The sequence below is a fragment of the Pristiophorus japonicus genome, chromosome 17, assembly GCF_044704955.1.
Source record: "Pristiophorus japonicus isolate sPriJap1 chromosome 17, sPriJap1.hap1, whole genome shotgun sequence".
Lineage (NCBI taxonomy): Eukaryota > Metazoa > Chordata > Chondrichthyes > Pristiophoridae > Pristiophorus > Pristiophorus japonicus.
Genome location: NC_091993.1, coordinates 4,456,102 through 4,473,026, shown reverse-complemented (window position 1 = coordinate 4,473,026; position 16,925 = coordinate 4,456,102). Strand labels below are relative to the sequence as shown.

Sequence of the window (16,925 nt, the reverse complement as noted above, 5' to 3'; positions counted from 1 at the left end):
AAAGTTTACCCAATAGTCATAACGAGGGGTTCCATGGGCAAGGAAAAGAGGATAGGGGACAACCCTGTGTGACCTCTCATAGGGGGAATATGGAACAGTGGTTAGCCATATGGGCAGTGCAGACATGGAGCTATAGTAGAGGGGTTTGACCTATTGTCTAAAAGTACCCAACCGTTGTTCATTTCAGCATGAGGAATAGGAAGTTGCACTCTTATCTTTTTTCTATCCAAAGAACATTCATGCTAAGTTAGAGGATGTGGTGTTTTACACGGACAAGAGAATTATACCACAATGTACAATATTTATTCAACTGCTGAACTGCAGATGGTTGTCCCTATAAGGTGAAAAGATATATTTGCAGCACATTGAATGGTTGTGTATTGTTGTCCATGAAGAAGCTTTAGTATGAAGCCAGTTTAATCTGAATGGCAGACTAGTGACTTCCAAGTCTAGCCTATTGGCCAGTATCCTACAGTGGTACTTAAAGAGCGATATGGGTCTGTGGGTAGCATACATTTCGAAGTCCTTCCCATTTCTATAATTAGGGATGATTACAATAGCCTGAACGAAAGATAGCTTTAATTTATCTGGACTTGTAAAGACTTAGGGGCTGAAATTCATCACCTCACCACCCGCTGCCGCCGACATTGCTCTGCTTGATCCGCCCCGTGCCACTTTCGAGGTGGCCTGGAGCGGGCAGGAGGGAAACGCCTGCTGACGTCAGCGGACAGGCTGAGTGGCGCAACTGACCTCCCGCCCGTCGAGCTCCTGCGGGCGGGAGCCGGTGCCAGAACGGGGGTGGACAGCTCCATGGAGGCTGGTCTGACCCCGACGTTATGAAAAACCTGAAAAAAAGGTAAGTGAACATTTTTTAATTTTATTTCCACAGCGACTAACCTACATGGAGACCCCTGGAGGTCTTCCGATAGTTTCTTTATTTTTTTACTGCTGCATTTTTTTTTCAGCTCTTCGATCCTCCGTGGGCCCAACTCCATCCTCAGCGGCACTTGGGCGTCAAGAGCCTCTGCCGCCGAGAATGAGACCTCCCGCCCGCTGCCGCCCAGATTAGTGGCGTATGTTATCCATTTGCCGCCCGCCGACCTTCGAGGGACCTCGGCGATGAATATCCCGCCCAAAGTACCGTGCGGTGCCTCGGTAGCCATCGGCGGCACTTTGGGCAGCACTTGGGCGGGCAGAGGCCTTGATGAAAATCGGCCCCTTAGATTAAAACATCTTTAAATAAATAACAAGACTATTCTTTCTCGTTTTCATTTTTGGTTAATGATTGATTGTATTAATAAGACAAATTTCCAGTAACTTTGTTTTTTAAAATGTTTTTTAACAAAGTGATTGTTTAGCCAATATTATAGGAAAGAAGTTATGTGAAATGATGCAAACAATGTAAGTTCTGAAAGAGTTAATGTGTGGGGGTGAAATGGAACACATTCCTTGCATTCTAAACAGAAATACGCAAATCCCGTCAATGCTGATTACATGGAGAATTCTGGAAACCAATGCCAATTGGTAATTCCGACCATGGCAAAATCTGGTTGATTATTATATGTATGACATGCATTACATGCCTTTTCATCTGAGCATTTAACCTTTCTACTGTCACTAACATATTTGTGTTCCAGTTCCTGCTTGTTAGCATTAACTTGACTTTGAGCTTGTACTACTTTTTCCATCTGCGTAGCGGGATAAAGGTTTCTGTGCATTGTCTTCTGGATACAAACCAGTATATAATCAGGATTAAGATACATAACTCTTATGTTCTCGCCAATCATTATCTGAGGTCCTATTTTTCAGCAGGATAATACAGTTGGGATTCTTATTTTGTAAATCTGCTGTTTTTGCTGACCTCGTACCAGTTGTACCTTTTGTGAATGTGTGACGTAGTAATAGTATTAGGCAGTCCCTTGTATCGAGGATGACCCACTTCCACACCAAAAAGGGATGAGTTCACACGTGTTTCAATGAGGGACCTGACATTCTAGGTCCCGAACTACATACTGAAGGGTGGAAGATGCCTGTGTGTGGATTGTTTTAACGTGGGGTGGCCGTTGCACACCAGCCACCACATGGGCTCGACAGAGCTAGGTCTTGGTCCAGTGGCAAGGATTAACCAAGACGACTGGAGACCAGCTCTGCTGCATGGACCTAGCGCGCACACATACTCCTACTATCCATAGATCACAGTGTAGGGGCCAAGGAACAGTAATGTTGCAGTGACTGTGCAGCCTGTAGCTTTAATCTTCTCAAACAAATGAATTAAAATATACTGAAAAATGCTTCACCAGTGGAACTATGTAAAAAGCAACAACAGAAGCAAATTTGTTCTTTTTGAAACTCATCTTGTGAATGTGGCATTTTTCATTAATTTCAAGAGGATTATCAGCGCAGGGGGCAAGTACTTTACATAAGGCAACTTAGTATTCATCTGGTTTTGGGAGCGTGACCTCCATGCACCACTCTCCTCTGCCACTACCTGTAGCTGTGGAGGTACTGAGAACCAACCCTGCCTTAGTACACTTGCACATCATGACGTTCACAGCCACGTGTGCTTTGACGTCGTAATATTAACAATATGAATACACAGCTATCGAGTCATTGTGCACAGGGTTTGGAAAATAAGTTGGTCAGCTGCAAATTTCTCATGGCTCAGTAAATAATGTACCAGTGCATTATTAAACTCACTAAGATTTTATTAAGAAAAGGCCTAAAAATAGTTAAATAACCCTCTGCTCCTTCAGGATAAAACATATTTTAGCCCATACATGAAAGCAAATTTCCTCAGCACTACCTTAATTGACCAATCACTTCTTTATTTTGCAACTCTAGATCAGAAAGTTATGGAATCAAATTCCAACTGGAAGACTTGAATCTCTCTTTAATACTGACAGAATTCACTGAATTATTAGAGACCCAGTCATTCAGATAAGATGCTGAACTGAGGTTCTGCCTACCTATTCTGAAGGATAATAAAGGTTCCAAGGCACAAACCATAATGTGTGTGTGAGTGTGTTTTAATGTTGCAGTCTGGCTTAATATTCCCCACTATCCCTCAAGAAATCATCGAGTGACCTACTTCTCCGAGGTCTCGATCACAAATGAAAATCGCCCCTCACTCTGGTGTGTTGTTTCAGGATCTTCAAACGCTGTTATAACTCTAATTTATACAATCAAGGAGGATCAGTAGAAAATCCAGAAATGCTGTAATGCTGTATTATTTTCAGGATTAGCAGAAAAGTATGTTTTCATAGTAAACCTGCACAAGTTTATTTAAAGGATTTGAGCAGAGGACATTTTATAGTTTAATCCTTGAAGCACTGTGTGCCAACATTGTTTCTGTTTATTACAGCCCATGTAATCAACAGAGGTCTTGGCCTTTTACTAGATAATATGCAAAGAGCATTGTTATTGAATGGCTGTTGACGTGATTGTGAGGCAAAGATTAAATCTTGTAGTCTTCCTCTATAAAACTTTCTCTGCAGCCAGTGACCTAATAATTGTAACAATTGCCATGTCATTTCTATCTTAGCCTAAGGTGGTGATTCTCATGGTACAACATGACAATGACCTATAGCTTCAGTAATAAGTGGTCTATATATAACAAGGCAGCTCACACAAATAATCTTTTTTTCAGTAAGTACACATCTATTTTTCTGTACAAACTCCTGATTAAGCTCCCTATAGCGTTTGCATTTAGATCACTGCTATTTTTCCTTCAACACATAGGACCTTTTTATTTAACCGATGCTTAACTACTCTATCGAAGTATAACACTTACTTAATTAAGCCATGAACTATATCTGGTTTCCTTTATCTGTTTTTACAGAACTATCAACTTGAAGTCATGTTCACACATGCATGAGATTTCAAATGCACTTCCTACTGGAATGTAGTGCCTTATGGGAATTAATTACCAGTAACTGTAGGAACTTGTGGGAAATGTAGTTTTGTTAACACTTCCTGCTAAATGAATCAATGAGGCAGTGTTGCTTCTTGTGATTTCCCCTGTAACAGGGAAACTATAAATCTTCATTATCAAATATTAGTAAAGGGCAACAGACAATTGGCCCCAAACGCTGCAAAAACCAAATCCCATTTTAAAGTTATTTTGAATCAATTAGCTTTGAAGTACAGCAGTAACTTGAATTACATTCAAGTTTTCTTGGTTAATATAACTTTTTGTTGTTCAAATTCTTGCAACCAATTTGCGTGCTAAGTTGAAATCTGAAGGGTTGGTCTTGTTTTCTCAAGCATGTCTCACCCTTCATACCTTTTGCCTCGGGTCACTGAATAAGTAGAACTTACTCCTGGCGCTTTTCCTTCTCACAACTTGCTTTGATTCAAATGTTCTCACCTTTCAGTGCATACCTCAATGTGTTTAAAATCCGGTTTTATTTTGCAGAGGAAGCTAATATTTAAAGCATTTTCAGATAGCAGGATTTCGATTTACTAACCCGCACTGACTGAACACAAGGTGACAATGAATCCTACGGTATCTATCGGATATAACTTCATCTCTCCCTGCAGTGCTTTGAGCATTTTTAGATATCGTAAACTTTGCTGATAACTGAGCCACTTGCAAAAGCTGCTGCTTTCCAGCAAGCATTTATTTTCTTCCGCGACTGGAAGCCCCACCATTTTTGTTAAATATGAAGAGGCACATGGGTGTTAATGAGCATTTTTGATCGTTTTAAAATGCAGCTAGTGTAGGTCGGAAAATATAATACTGCAGCTTTAACCCTTCAATCTACCAAGTCCTGCCTGCAAAAAATGACCTTGCAGTCCATAGAGGCTTTTACTGTCATGCACTGCACAGTCTCTACCAGTCTGCTGTCACTAATGAAGCAGCTTTCATGTATGGAAAACTATCAATTAGCGTTACAGTTTCTGATTTGTCAGGCACAAAATTTGCCGCTACTTTACTTCTACCATTAGCATCTCGGTATTCATATCAATTATGCAGGCGGTAATTTTAATGCTGGTCTTTACCTGTAAACAAAAGCACATTCTAAAGATAGCTTGAGACATCAATGAAGAAGCTCACAATGTGTCTGGAGACACTCCTAAGAAAACGCTGGCACTATGTCAGTAAGTGCTCCTGGGAGTTCATGAGTGGAAGTATGGTATTCTCTGGCGTATTTATCAGCCCTTGTTTATAGTTTTGCCTTTATTAATTATACTGTAAAAGAGGACCATAAATTTCTAATTACCAAATGAGACTTCTGTGGTCGCATTGAATGACGCTTTGTAAACACTAAATCAGTATGCCGTCCAATCCAAAGGCAATCATATGGACTATCTCTCTGTGCATGGCAATGGCTCATTCTCAAGTGAGAAAGATTTGGAATTATATCAGGGACACTATTTGGCTCATTGATGATTGACAGGATGAAGATAAGCTGCTAAAATGCTAGGCTTTTAAATGTACTAGTTTGCAACATCTTTTCAAAATTCCCAACCAGATCTGTTTTTCATATCGTAGGATACAGAAATTATTTATGTCCGGTGCAACTAGGATTGACAATACGTTTTATTACTTAGCTTTTATTATCACTACACATGCCCAATTGAACATTTACTTAAGCAATGTTAAAGATCTAATTTCTATGCTTACCCAGATGGAAGGAGTATGGCTTAACTATTTACTCAACTAAAAAGTGAAGGAATATAAATTATTTTTAAAGTAGATAATCGTATTCTAAAAACATTGTCAATCAGACGATTGGTGACCTGGTAAGATTTATTGGGAACACTTGTCTCTCCTGTGTTTTTGAGGAATTGAAAGTCAATCGACCACCACATACAATGCAACAAAACTTATCCTAAACATATTATAGGACACTCCAGTTGCACTTGTCAAAGGTATGCTCCTAAAATGAGTGCATATGAAATATGTAATGGAACAAAAGCTAAATTATTTGAAAAAATGCTGTTTTACATTTAAATAAAATAAAAATAGAACTGTTCAGCACTCCTTAAAGGGCGTAGCATATGACATTTATACTGCCTACATTCTAGCAGTTACTAAAAAATTGATGTAAAAGTCATCCCATTAGCTGAACAATTAACAGATTAACATTTGTAAAGGTGAAAATGGGGTCTGGATTGAATATAGTCAAATGAAAATGACCATGATTGTTGTACTCAAAACAGTAAAGGATTTGACAGAAATCGATAGAAAACTAGAAACCTCTTTGGAAAAGATGTGTGTTTCAAATTAGCAGCTTGTAGGCTGCAACCTCATAGCATAGTTTTAATAACACAGTAAAGCTACATCCGTGTAAATAGAAAAGGGTTGTGAATACAGATAGTAAACACATCTTATGCAACAAGCACTTTGATAGATCCTGTTGGGTCAAAGATGTTATCATATTCCAAAGGGATATGAAGTTTGTTACATTGTCTGATAACATTCTAAAGAGAGCCACTCCACCCTCATTCAGTACTGTCAAAAATCTGTTATATTCAGGTGCATTGTCACAGCAATAACATACTTTTGGACGACTGTATGGAATGGAACTGGCAAGAAACAGAAGCTGATGGTATTGCACCTTCTTTTCCATATAGTCATTCACACTTGCCAACCGTGCCTAGAGAGAGGCAATAGGCAGCAGGATTATTAAAGTAGGCTTCATGTTGCAGTAAACACAAATAAAATAAAGGGGATATTCCATTTTTCTCCATTTAACATTATCTATAGGGTGATAAATGTATTAAATAATAATGACCTGTGTTGGAAACAACATAGTATAATAAGTGATGATCCATTTTGTCTCTTTTGCATAGACATTGACAGCTTTTGTATTTGCAGCCCTATCTATGATTCTGTGTGACAGCTTTGCAAATCAGAAGTAAATAAACATGTAAACAGTTTGGGGAATCTAATGGAAGGAGTTGTCCTGTAATTGGCACACTGGCTAATGTCACCATGTTTTAGGCTATAAATGCATAACTCTATCATATAGTCATCAGTGTTCCAAAAGGTCATTGTTCATTCACTGTAGCACAAAATTAGTTCATGTCTGATTTGTGCTTGAGGCCTACCATGATAACAATCAGTAGATGATTGGACGCACACATTCTTAACATGGATGACCCATGACATCAGGGATGCAGAGGAGTCTGTCATTAGGTGTACAATGCTCCTCTGTCTCCTCTTATCTCACCAGATGACTTTGAGATTTTTATTCTCGTTCACAATTAGAGTTGCAGTCCAGCATCGTAACAACCGTCCTGCTCAGGGTTCAGAAGTGCGAACAGACACTCTGATTTCTATGCCAACTTTTTCCTAGAGAATAAAATGCCATTACTTAAACATTGGGCGACCTAAGTAAACAACCATTAACCTTTATAGTCATGAATTTCAGTGGCATGGTATTGAATTTGTTGCCATCAAACTGCCTCACAGGGATGAGGGGTTTAAACTTGTCTAATTTGACTCTCTGGATTAACATAAGTGACTCCCAAAACATGTCTACAGACCCGTTCACTGTTTAAAACAAGATGCCCACACTATACATTTCTGTGAGCCGGTACTGAGGTGTACATTAACTCCAGAAATTATCATTGATTTTTTTGTTGTTGATTCAGTCACATCTAATTAAGACCAATCCACATAAATAGAGGTCCTGTCAATTAAACAGTTACTTTGGTGTCACAGTCAATGTTGGTTAGATTAGTATACATGCATTTAACAAATAAAAAGAAAATAAAGACTTGCATATATACAGCACCTTTCTTGACCTCAGGACGTCCCAAAACGCATTACAGCCAATGAAGTACTTTTGAAGTGTGGTCACTTTTGTAAGGTAGGAAATACAATGGTTTACAATGAAAAAATCTAATTTCTTCTTAAATCCTGGAAAAAAGCACGGAACAATTTGGGAACTAGAAAAGATGTACATACCAGGAATTTCCGATACATGCTATGGAATCTCTAGCGTCGGTACGTGGACCATATCTGTGCCATGACTAAGCTGAATGTCATTCGTACTGGAGACATCTACTATTCATACAACAACAACTTTTATTTATATAGCACCTTTAATGTAGTAAATCATCTCCGGCAATGTCCCTCTAAACCATGCGACCACACAGCTATCTGCCGGGCCCACCTTCATCTCTCATTTTCTACTTGTGTGCTGTGTTTTACTGAACTCCAAAAATAATGGTTATGAAGCACTTTGAAATTCTTGAGGCGGGCATGAGGTTGTGATAAGGCGCTGTATAAATGCAAGTTATTAACTATGAGAGAACAATATCAGCTGTCATGGTATTTACTGTATATCTTAGTTGAAATGAAGCAAGGGCCATTGAAATGGTATGTAGAAATTTAGATTGTATATACATGCAGAGAATGTGGTAATGTTTCTAAATATGTAGTAGAGCTGGGGACTTCACTGTGGAGTCAAACTGACAGTACATCCGTAAGACAAAGGTCCTCCACCAACCTGACCCGCCACACAGCGCTACCCCCCTGGTTATCAAAATCCATGGCGCGGCCTTGGACAACATGAACCATTTTCCATACCTCGGGAGCCTACTATCAGCAAGGGCAGACATCGATGACGAGGTCTAACACCGCCTCCAGTGCACCAGCGCAGCCTTCAATTGCCTGAGGAAGAGAGTGTTTGAAGACCAGGACCTCAAATCTGGCACCAAGCTTATGGTTTACAGGGCAGTAGTGATACCCGCCCTCCTATATGGCTCAGAGACGTAGACCATATACAGCAGACTTCTCAAAGCGCTGGAGAAGCACCACCAACGATGCCCCTGCAAGATCCTGCAAATCCACTGAGAGGATAGAGGCACCAACGTCAGTGTTCTCACTAAGGCCAATATCCCCAGCATCGAAGCACTGACCACGCTCGACCAGCTCCGTTGGGCGGGTCACATCGTCCACATGCCCGACACGAGACTCCCAGGTGGGCAGAGGAAACATTTCAAGTACACCCTCAAAGCCTCCTTGATAAAATGCAACATCCCCACCGGCACCTGGGAATCCCTGGCCCAAGACCGCCCAAAGTGGAGGAAGAGCATCCGGGAGGGCGCTGAGCACCTCGAGTCTCATCGCTGAGAGCATGCAGAAACCAAACGCAGGCAGCAGAAAGCGTGCGGCAACCCAGGCTCCCCACACACCCTTTCCTTCAACCTTGCCCTGTCTGCCCTGTGACAGAGACTATAATTGCCGCATTGGACTGTACAGCCACCTGAGAACTCACTTTTAGGGCCCAAGTTTCGGCTTGAGTTGCTCCTATTTTTTTGGAGCAACTAATTTAGTATGGAGTATCTTAGAAATTGCAATTCTCGGCATTTAGTTTGCTCCAATAGAATAGTTTTGTTTTAGTAGTTTTTTTTTCAAAAGGGGGCGTTACCAGCCACTTACACCTGTTTTTCAAGTTTAGGCAGCGAAAAGATACTCCAAACTAACTTAGAACGGAATAAGTATTGCTTTTTGTACGCTAAGAAAAACCTTGCCTTCACTTTATAAATTAGGCGCAGGTAGCGAGAGAAGTTAGAGGGAAGTTAGGGGATTTTACAAAACATTAAACACTTCACTTTTACCAATAAAGAGCCATCATCAATAATAAATGATAAATAAATCAATAAATCAACCAATAAATCAATCAATCAAAAAAAGTTAAAAAATAAAAAATAAAAAAAATAATAAAAAATCAATCAATAAATAAAAAATTTAAAGTTTCTACTCACCTACTGCAGTACCAGGAGCCCTCCAACAGCCTACTGAAGAGAGAGGCTGGATGGTTTCTGGTATGGTCAATTCTATAAATTGAGAATCTGCAGTCAACTAGATTTTCAATGATTCATTTGCAGCTCTATTTGTCCTTCTCTTTTTGCTCCTTCTCCTTTTTCTCACGTTCAGATTTCGCTTCTTCTGCCTCGTGTCATTTAATCAAAACCTCCAGTTCCTTTTGCTTCAGGACCTTTATGCACGTTTTCCCGTTTTGTCTGGTTAGCGTTGCAATTTCCATCTTTTCGGCCGATAGTTTGCTGACGTCCATAATCTTATTCAACACTTGAACTGCCAATGCAAGTGCTGACTGCAAAGTCATATCTCCTTCTTTGAAGTCCTGTTTCAGCATAGATACTCAGCGGCGCTGTTATTCCCAATGCAGGTGGCCTTCCATCCTCCGTAGTTTCCACTGGGGTCACTCTGATACAACTGGTAGCCACAGTGCTTATCCCATCCCATGTAGAGCAGTGAAACAGCAAAAGGCGCTTCCCTCTGAACTGTGTGTAAGCCTGTTTGATATCACAGAGTGTTGTGACCAACTGCCACTGAAGAGCTGCTGGTCGGGCGGGCCCCGCTGCCGAACACGTAAGGGCAACTCGGCCCAGGATAGGGGCAACATCCCTTCGGCCAGGGATAGGGTCGTCGCCCAGAGACAGGACGCGCTGGGAGGGCCAGGAGCTACTGAGCACATGCGCAGCCTCCATTGCGCACGCGCGCAGCTGCCAGCACTCTTTTTGGCGCAGGGCTGTAGCTCCGCCTCCAGCTGCTCCTGCTGCACCGTGCCGAGCTGCAAATGGGTCTACTGATATCGGAGAATCGCGAGGTAAGTATTTTCAGTTCTACAAGTTGGGCAGGCCTCTCCAAGGTGTGCCGTTCTACCGGGGGTCCGAAACTTGGGCCCGTGGAGTGGAAGCAAGCCTTCTTCAATTTATGATGTTGATATAGGAAGAGTTAGATAGAAGGTATTTAAAACATGTGGATGCTATATACTCCAGATGCAGTGTATAAAGCACATCAACATTTTTATTTGTGCTGCAGAATTTTAAACAAATATTGGCTTAACACAGTAAGAAAGGGTAATAAATAAATTAAGCAGAGACTATAGTAGGCCAGGCAGATTGTACTTGGTCTGTGGAAGGATGAGTTTGAAGGACTAAATGATCAGTTCTTTTGTCATATCTTGATATTTACTTATTTACGAGAGTTTAGCTCTTTGAAATGAGAAATTGTTGTCAGATCTGAGGCATAGAGCAGTCATAGGCAATGTTAACTGTATAAATGGAGTTGAAGTATAGATCAGCCATGATATAAAAGAATAACGGAACAGGCTCGAGGGGTTGGATGGCCTACTCCCATGTCGTTATGTAATCCTTAAAGAACAATGATTGAACTTTTGCATAATTTTGAATATACATGTAAGCGTCTGAGTTGAGCTGTGTAATAGTTCCTTCAGAAAGTTTGACTTCCAAACAGAATGTAAAACCACATTTGAATCACTGAAATTAAAGAACAGTTATCCAGCAGTGACTTGCTAGACATGGCAAACAGTCATTTTGCCAAAGATGAAACCCATCTTGACTAATAATAAAAACAGAAGATGCTGGAAATCTCAGCGGGTCAGGCAGCATCTGTAGAGAGAAGCAGAGTTAATGTTTCAGGTCGATGACCCTTCATCTTGATCAAACCTAGTGACCAATCTACATTTGTGTAGGTATGATGTTTTTGCACCATTTCTCATTATCTAATTATCGTTTTCCCGTTTTCTCTGGTTAGCATTGTCTGGTGGAATCATCCAGCTACTAAAGTTGTAGGACACCAATTCATACCCATGATTCCCACCCTATATATTCCCAACCTTTCCTCAATCCACAGGCGAGGGCCACTTCCCAATAGAGTGGGAGGGAAGCTCTGAGGCTGTGTCATGTAGGTCAGTCACTCTCCCCCTTCTCTCATAGGTAGTCCCTCGGAATCGAGGAAGATTTGCTTCCACTCTTAGAATGAGTCCTTAGGTGGCTGAACAGTCCAATGCGAGAGCCACAGTCCCTGCCACAGGTGGGACAGACAGTCGTTGAGGGTAAGGCAGGGTGGGACAGGTTTGCCGCACGTTCTTTCCGCTGCCTGCGCTTGTCTTCCGCATGCATTCGCCGACGAATCTCGAGGTGCTTAGCACCCTCTCGGATCCACCTCCTCCACCCAGGGTGGTCTTCGGCCAGGGACTCCCAGGAATCGGTGGGGATGCTGCACTTTACCAGAGAGGCTTTGAGGGTGTCCTTCTAGCGTTTCCTTTGTCTGCCTTTGGCTCATTTGCCACGAAGGAGTTCCGAGTAGAGCGTTTGTTTCAGGAGTCTCGCATCTGGCATGCGGATGACGTGGCCCGCCCAGCGGAGCTGATCAAGTTTAGTCAGTGCTTCAATGCTGGGGATTTTGGCCTCTCCCACACTTCAAGAGGCAGGTTACAGAGTAGCACAGACACAGGCCTAGAGACAGGTGCCCTGCGCATGCTGATGAATGGTGCCTAATGCAGGTGGAGTGAGAAAGGAGGGACTTACAAAATAGGAAGAGGAGAAACGTAAAAGAATCCTTACTAGTTTATTTAAGTGAGCCCTGTCTGGTGTACTGTGGGTGGGACTTAGTGCACCAGTTAACAGGCAATATGTGTTTGGTTATCATATAAAATGATGAACCTGCACTCTCCATACAGAATGCGATGTATTGTATTTCATCCGTCAAGTGTGACTGTCTCAAAAACACAAGCTTGCCTCTGTTTTCCCTTCTGTCAATCTAATACCGCAACACTTACAAGTACAGCTCATAGGTCATGTGTGGCCTTGCCTTTCTTTACCTGCAGTATCCCTTTTGCACTCATCCCGCCCCCACCCCCCAACCATACTGCTCAGCTTACTGTCAAAGCACGAGGGCCAGAATACCAGCAGACCCTTCAATTCTGAATTACAATGTTGCCAGCTCTTCCAGGTTACCCCAGGTCTTTCCCATTGGTATAGATATCTGCTGAAACCTCCAGAGTGTGCTTATTTATTTTTCTCGTTGCAAGCTCTCTGCGATTCTTAACTGTCTGAGGCCACAGAGCTAGCAGTTTGTATATCGGTCCTTTACACTTGATTGGTAGAGCCCTTGCACTTTGTTCATCATCACTTGCATTGTGGAGTAGTGGAATTGGGGAACCAAGTACTGCAGCAAAACATTTGTACAGCTTCAAGGGAACAGATTTGTAACAGGGAGATACGAAGAAAGGGTACCACATGGAGGAAAAGAACAATAACAAATGTGTAAAAAAATCTAAAGGTGTGTTAAGTCCATGGGGCTTCGAAAAGCAAACTAATGAAGTCATAGGGAAAATTGAGGAAAAAGAATACACAAAGAATAAGGAATAGTTGGAAAATTGATGAATGATAAAACAAAATTTATAAAAAGGGAAGTTGAAGTATTTTCTTGATTTTTGGTTTCGGTCTTGTCCCGTTATTATTTGCTTGTGTCTTGTATCTGTCACATTCTTTTACTCAAGCTCTCTACTTGCTGATTTTAATTTGTTGCCATTGTCAGGAGCCGTACTGTTCAGTCATTTTACGAAACATCTATTCATGCAGAAAATATATTTCCCAGCAATTTTGTTTTTATGCCATTTTTTTAATCTTTTTAGATGACACGTCCTCAGCAAGGCCATCCTGTGTACCTCTGTGACCAAGCGTCCTAATATCTCCTTATGTGGCTCAGTGTCAAATTTTGTTTGCTAACGCTCTTGTGAAACGTGTTTACTATGTTAAAGGTGCAATATAAATGCAGGATGTTGTTATTGTAGTAGCCCAAGATCAGGTACACTGACAAGAGCAGAAGCAAGTCGATCCCCTTAACATAAGCTACCATGGAAACGGGGTCAGGCTGCATAGAGATTGGGGCAGATAGGCCTTGGCCATATGGCCCTCAGCAAAAAATTAGTGATGAATCCTGATTCAGCTCTCCTCATAATTCTACCCATGTGGCTAAGACTCTCTGGCTGCTATTCTGCCCAGGTATGGACACACAGAGGGGTAGTCACACAGGGTCATTGTCTTAATTCACATGGGTCGCAATAAAAATGGTTAAATGTATAATGTTGGTAAACATTATGCACATAATCAGAACACTGTTGCTTATACCTGCTTGCAGATAGAACACACTGAGGAATTCTTCAAATTATTTGCTCTTAAATTGCATTGTACAAATCTGACAGCTCCTTCAGAAGAAATGTACTATACAGGTGTCTTATATGGGCATGAGTAAAATGTCCTTAGAAAAATCGCATACACTTTAGTTAAATGTAGTTCCTAATATGCACTTCAAATGCTTTTAAGCCCAATAATTCAAGAATATTTTAGAATTAACCTACTGCTTTACTGATGTGATGGTAGTAGTTTAATGTACTGTTTTTTGGGGAGAAAAAGTGCATTAAAATCACATCTCTCTCTCCATTTCCATTAGGAGAATATGAAAAAGCCTTAAACGGAACACATATAACCCGTCTCTAATGCAGCTTAAAGTAGATATTTAAGAGCTCTCACTCAAAAGGCAATTGTAACATTTAAAAAGCTACTCCAGCTTTTGGCAGCTGTCTTTTGTGCGAGTCTCTGGAAGTCATTGTGAAGCAATAAAATTGATCTTCGATGCAAGGCTACATGGAACACGTTTAATTGTCTCTTAGTCTGTTAACAAGGGTCTTATGGAAGTTTTTAATTTCCAAATGCAGTCTTGAGGAGGTCACTAATGTGATCCACTGTATCAACTGGAGAGATAACATCATCAATCAACGGAGACTACATCTGACTAAATGTGCTAGACACTGATTTTTTTTTTTGAAAAAATGATTTTGAGAAGTGTCTGCATTCAAATTAATTGATATTCCGTTCAGGCTTGTATCTTAGTGCAATTCACTAAAGTTGTATTGCTGGAAAGGCAGAGAGAAGCTGAGAGAATAAATTATAGTGAGAAAAAGAGGGATGGTGAGGTGTTGATAAAGCAGAGATGGTAGAGGTAAGAGGAAAGAAAGTAAAGAACATGTTGACACGTAGTGAAATATGACTCATTATAAAATTCATGTTTAGGCCATATCGGTCTAGGAACACCATCCGTCACAACATCACTCTGCTACTAATGAGCCCTCATTGAATATTCATACCATCGGAGCATGGCTATTCACACCCTAGGCTAATTCCTGGTAAATATCTCCACCTCAATCCCCGACTCTGCCCAGTGACTTTTTGTTATGTCACAGCAATTACAGTGTAAAAGTGCTGCGAAAGATTGATTACTTTGGTCTGTGGTTCAATTGTAAATTAGAATACGCCGCCCCTGGGGAAACAGAGGCCTATTTGTGATTAAGAAAAGCTCCATAATAGACTAATAGATAAAGTTCTTTCTCTACTTTCAGGCAATTAGCTTGATGAAATAGCCTTTTTGTGCTTCCTGGATATGTAAACTGATACTGTAATGAAGTGCAAGATGTTTATTCCCCTTTTACACCTTTCAGTACAGGAAAACACTTCTTTAATGTTGGTTTGATCTTCACATTAGATAAGAAAAAGATGCAGTTTTTCAAGCCACGCTAATTTTTTTTTCGAGAATGGTACCTCAGTGGGATCTCTGAGATCCAACACTAAGTGACAATGGGTTACGCGCAAGTTATCACCTTACAGAAACTGATTATAATGCACAATGCTAATATATATCAAAATAAAATTTCCAATCCCCCCTCCCTGCCCCCAATGTTGTAGTTGCTTTGTCAGTGCTATTGCACAAAGACTTCATAGGACTGTTAATTTTTTTAACACATTTATTTTAAATTGTAGATGAGGAATGCTAATAATGCTAACTTGATAATTTGGCCACATCTGCTGAAATCAAATTCTGGAAAAAGAAAAGAAAGACTTTAATTTATAGATCACCTTTCACGACCTGTTCCTTAACATGTCTCTTCGGTTTGATATTTTGCAATGTTCCTATTTTTGCTGCAATAATACTAATTTAAAGAAAGAACATGCTTTTTATATAGCGCCTGTCATGACCCGATGAACGTCCCAAAGCGCTTTGCAGCCTCGTCACAATGTAAGAAAACAAGGTGATCACGGCACATGGATGTAAATTATTCTGGAAAATAACGCATGGATCTGGGACCTCCTGGGACTTGCCTGATTACCCAAGCACAGTCGGTGAGGAATTTATTAATGGTGCACCCCCTGAATTGGCTGCAGCTCCTTGAGTTTTATTTAGCTTCTCTCAGAAGGTGGGGGAAGGGATGGTTGGTGCATGGGTATGAAATCAGACGATGGGTGAGAGTAAGCACATGTGGGCCTGATGGATTTTTCTCATCCTGGATACGTAAATGTAAACAAATGGGAAAAATAACTCCAAATCACAGTTAAGCATGAAACTAGAAATTGTAATGGAATATACAAATACCATGTAATTTGCTCTCGGTGTTATCCCATATAAATTTCAGCAGCAATTATACAATATTTCTAGTAAGTGAAATCACGGAAGACATCTGTGGGACTGATGTTGTCTCAAGAATATTTATATGGTCGTCCTAAGAGTTGTTACGTTAAGGAAGGCTTCAAAATAAAAATTCAAGACTGCTGTATTACTATAGTTATCTAGGTGGGATTGTGAGTTGTGAGGAGGATGCAAAGACGCTGCAAGGCGATTTAGATAGGTTGAGTGAGTGGGCAAACACATGGCAGATGCAATATAAAGTGGATAAATGTGAAGTTATCCACTTTGTTAGGAAAAATATACAGACAAATGGTGATAGCTTGGGAAATGTCAATGTACAAAGCACCCTGGGTGTCCTTGTACACCAGTCATTGAAAGCAAACATGCAGGTGCAGCAAGCAGTTAGGAAGTTGGCCTTCATTGTAAGAGGATTTGTGTACAGGAACAAGGATGTCTTACTACAGTTACACAGGGCCTTGGTGAGACGCACTGGAGTATTGTGTGCAGTTTTGGTCTCCTTACCGAAGAAAGGATATACTTGCTATAGGGGGAGTGCAGCGAAGGTTCATAAGACTGATTTCTGGGATATCAGGACTGCCGTATGAGGAGAGATTGTTCGACTTGGCCTGTATTCACTAGCTTAGAGAAATGAGAGGGGATTTTATTGAAACGTATA

The 16,925-nt window shown here is 40.8% G+C and overlaps 1 pseudogene; it reads right to left on the bottom strand.

Annotated features, from left to right (window-relative positions):
* Nucleotides 1–9,848: 9,848 nt before the first annotated feature.
* Nucleotides 9,849–10,470, bottom strand: LOC139228321 (proteasome subunit alpha type-4 pseudogene; annotated as a pseudogene).
* Nucleotides 10,471–16,925: the final 6,455 nt, after the last annotated feature.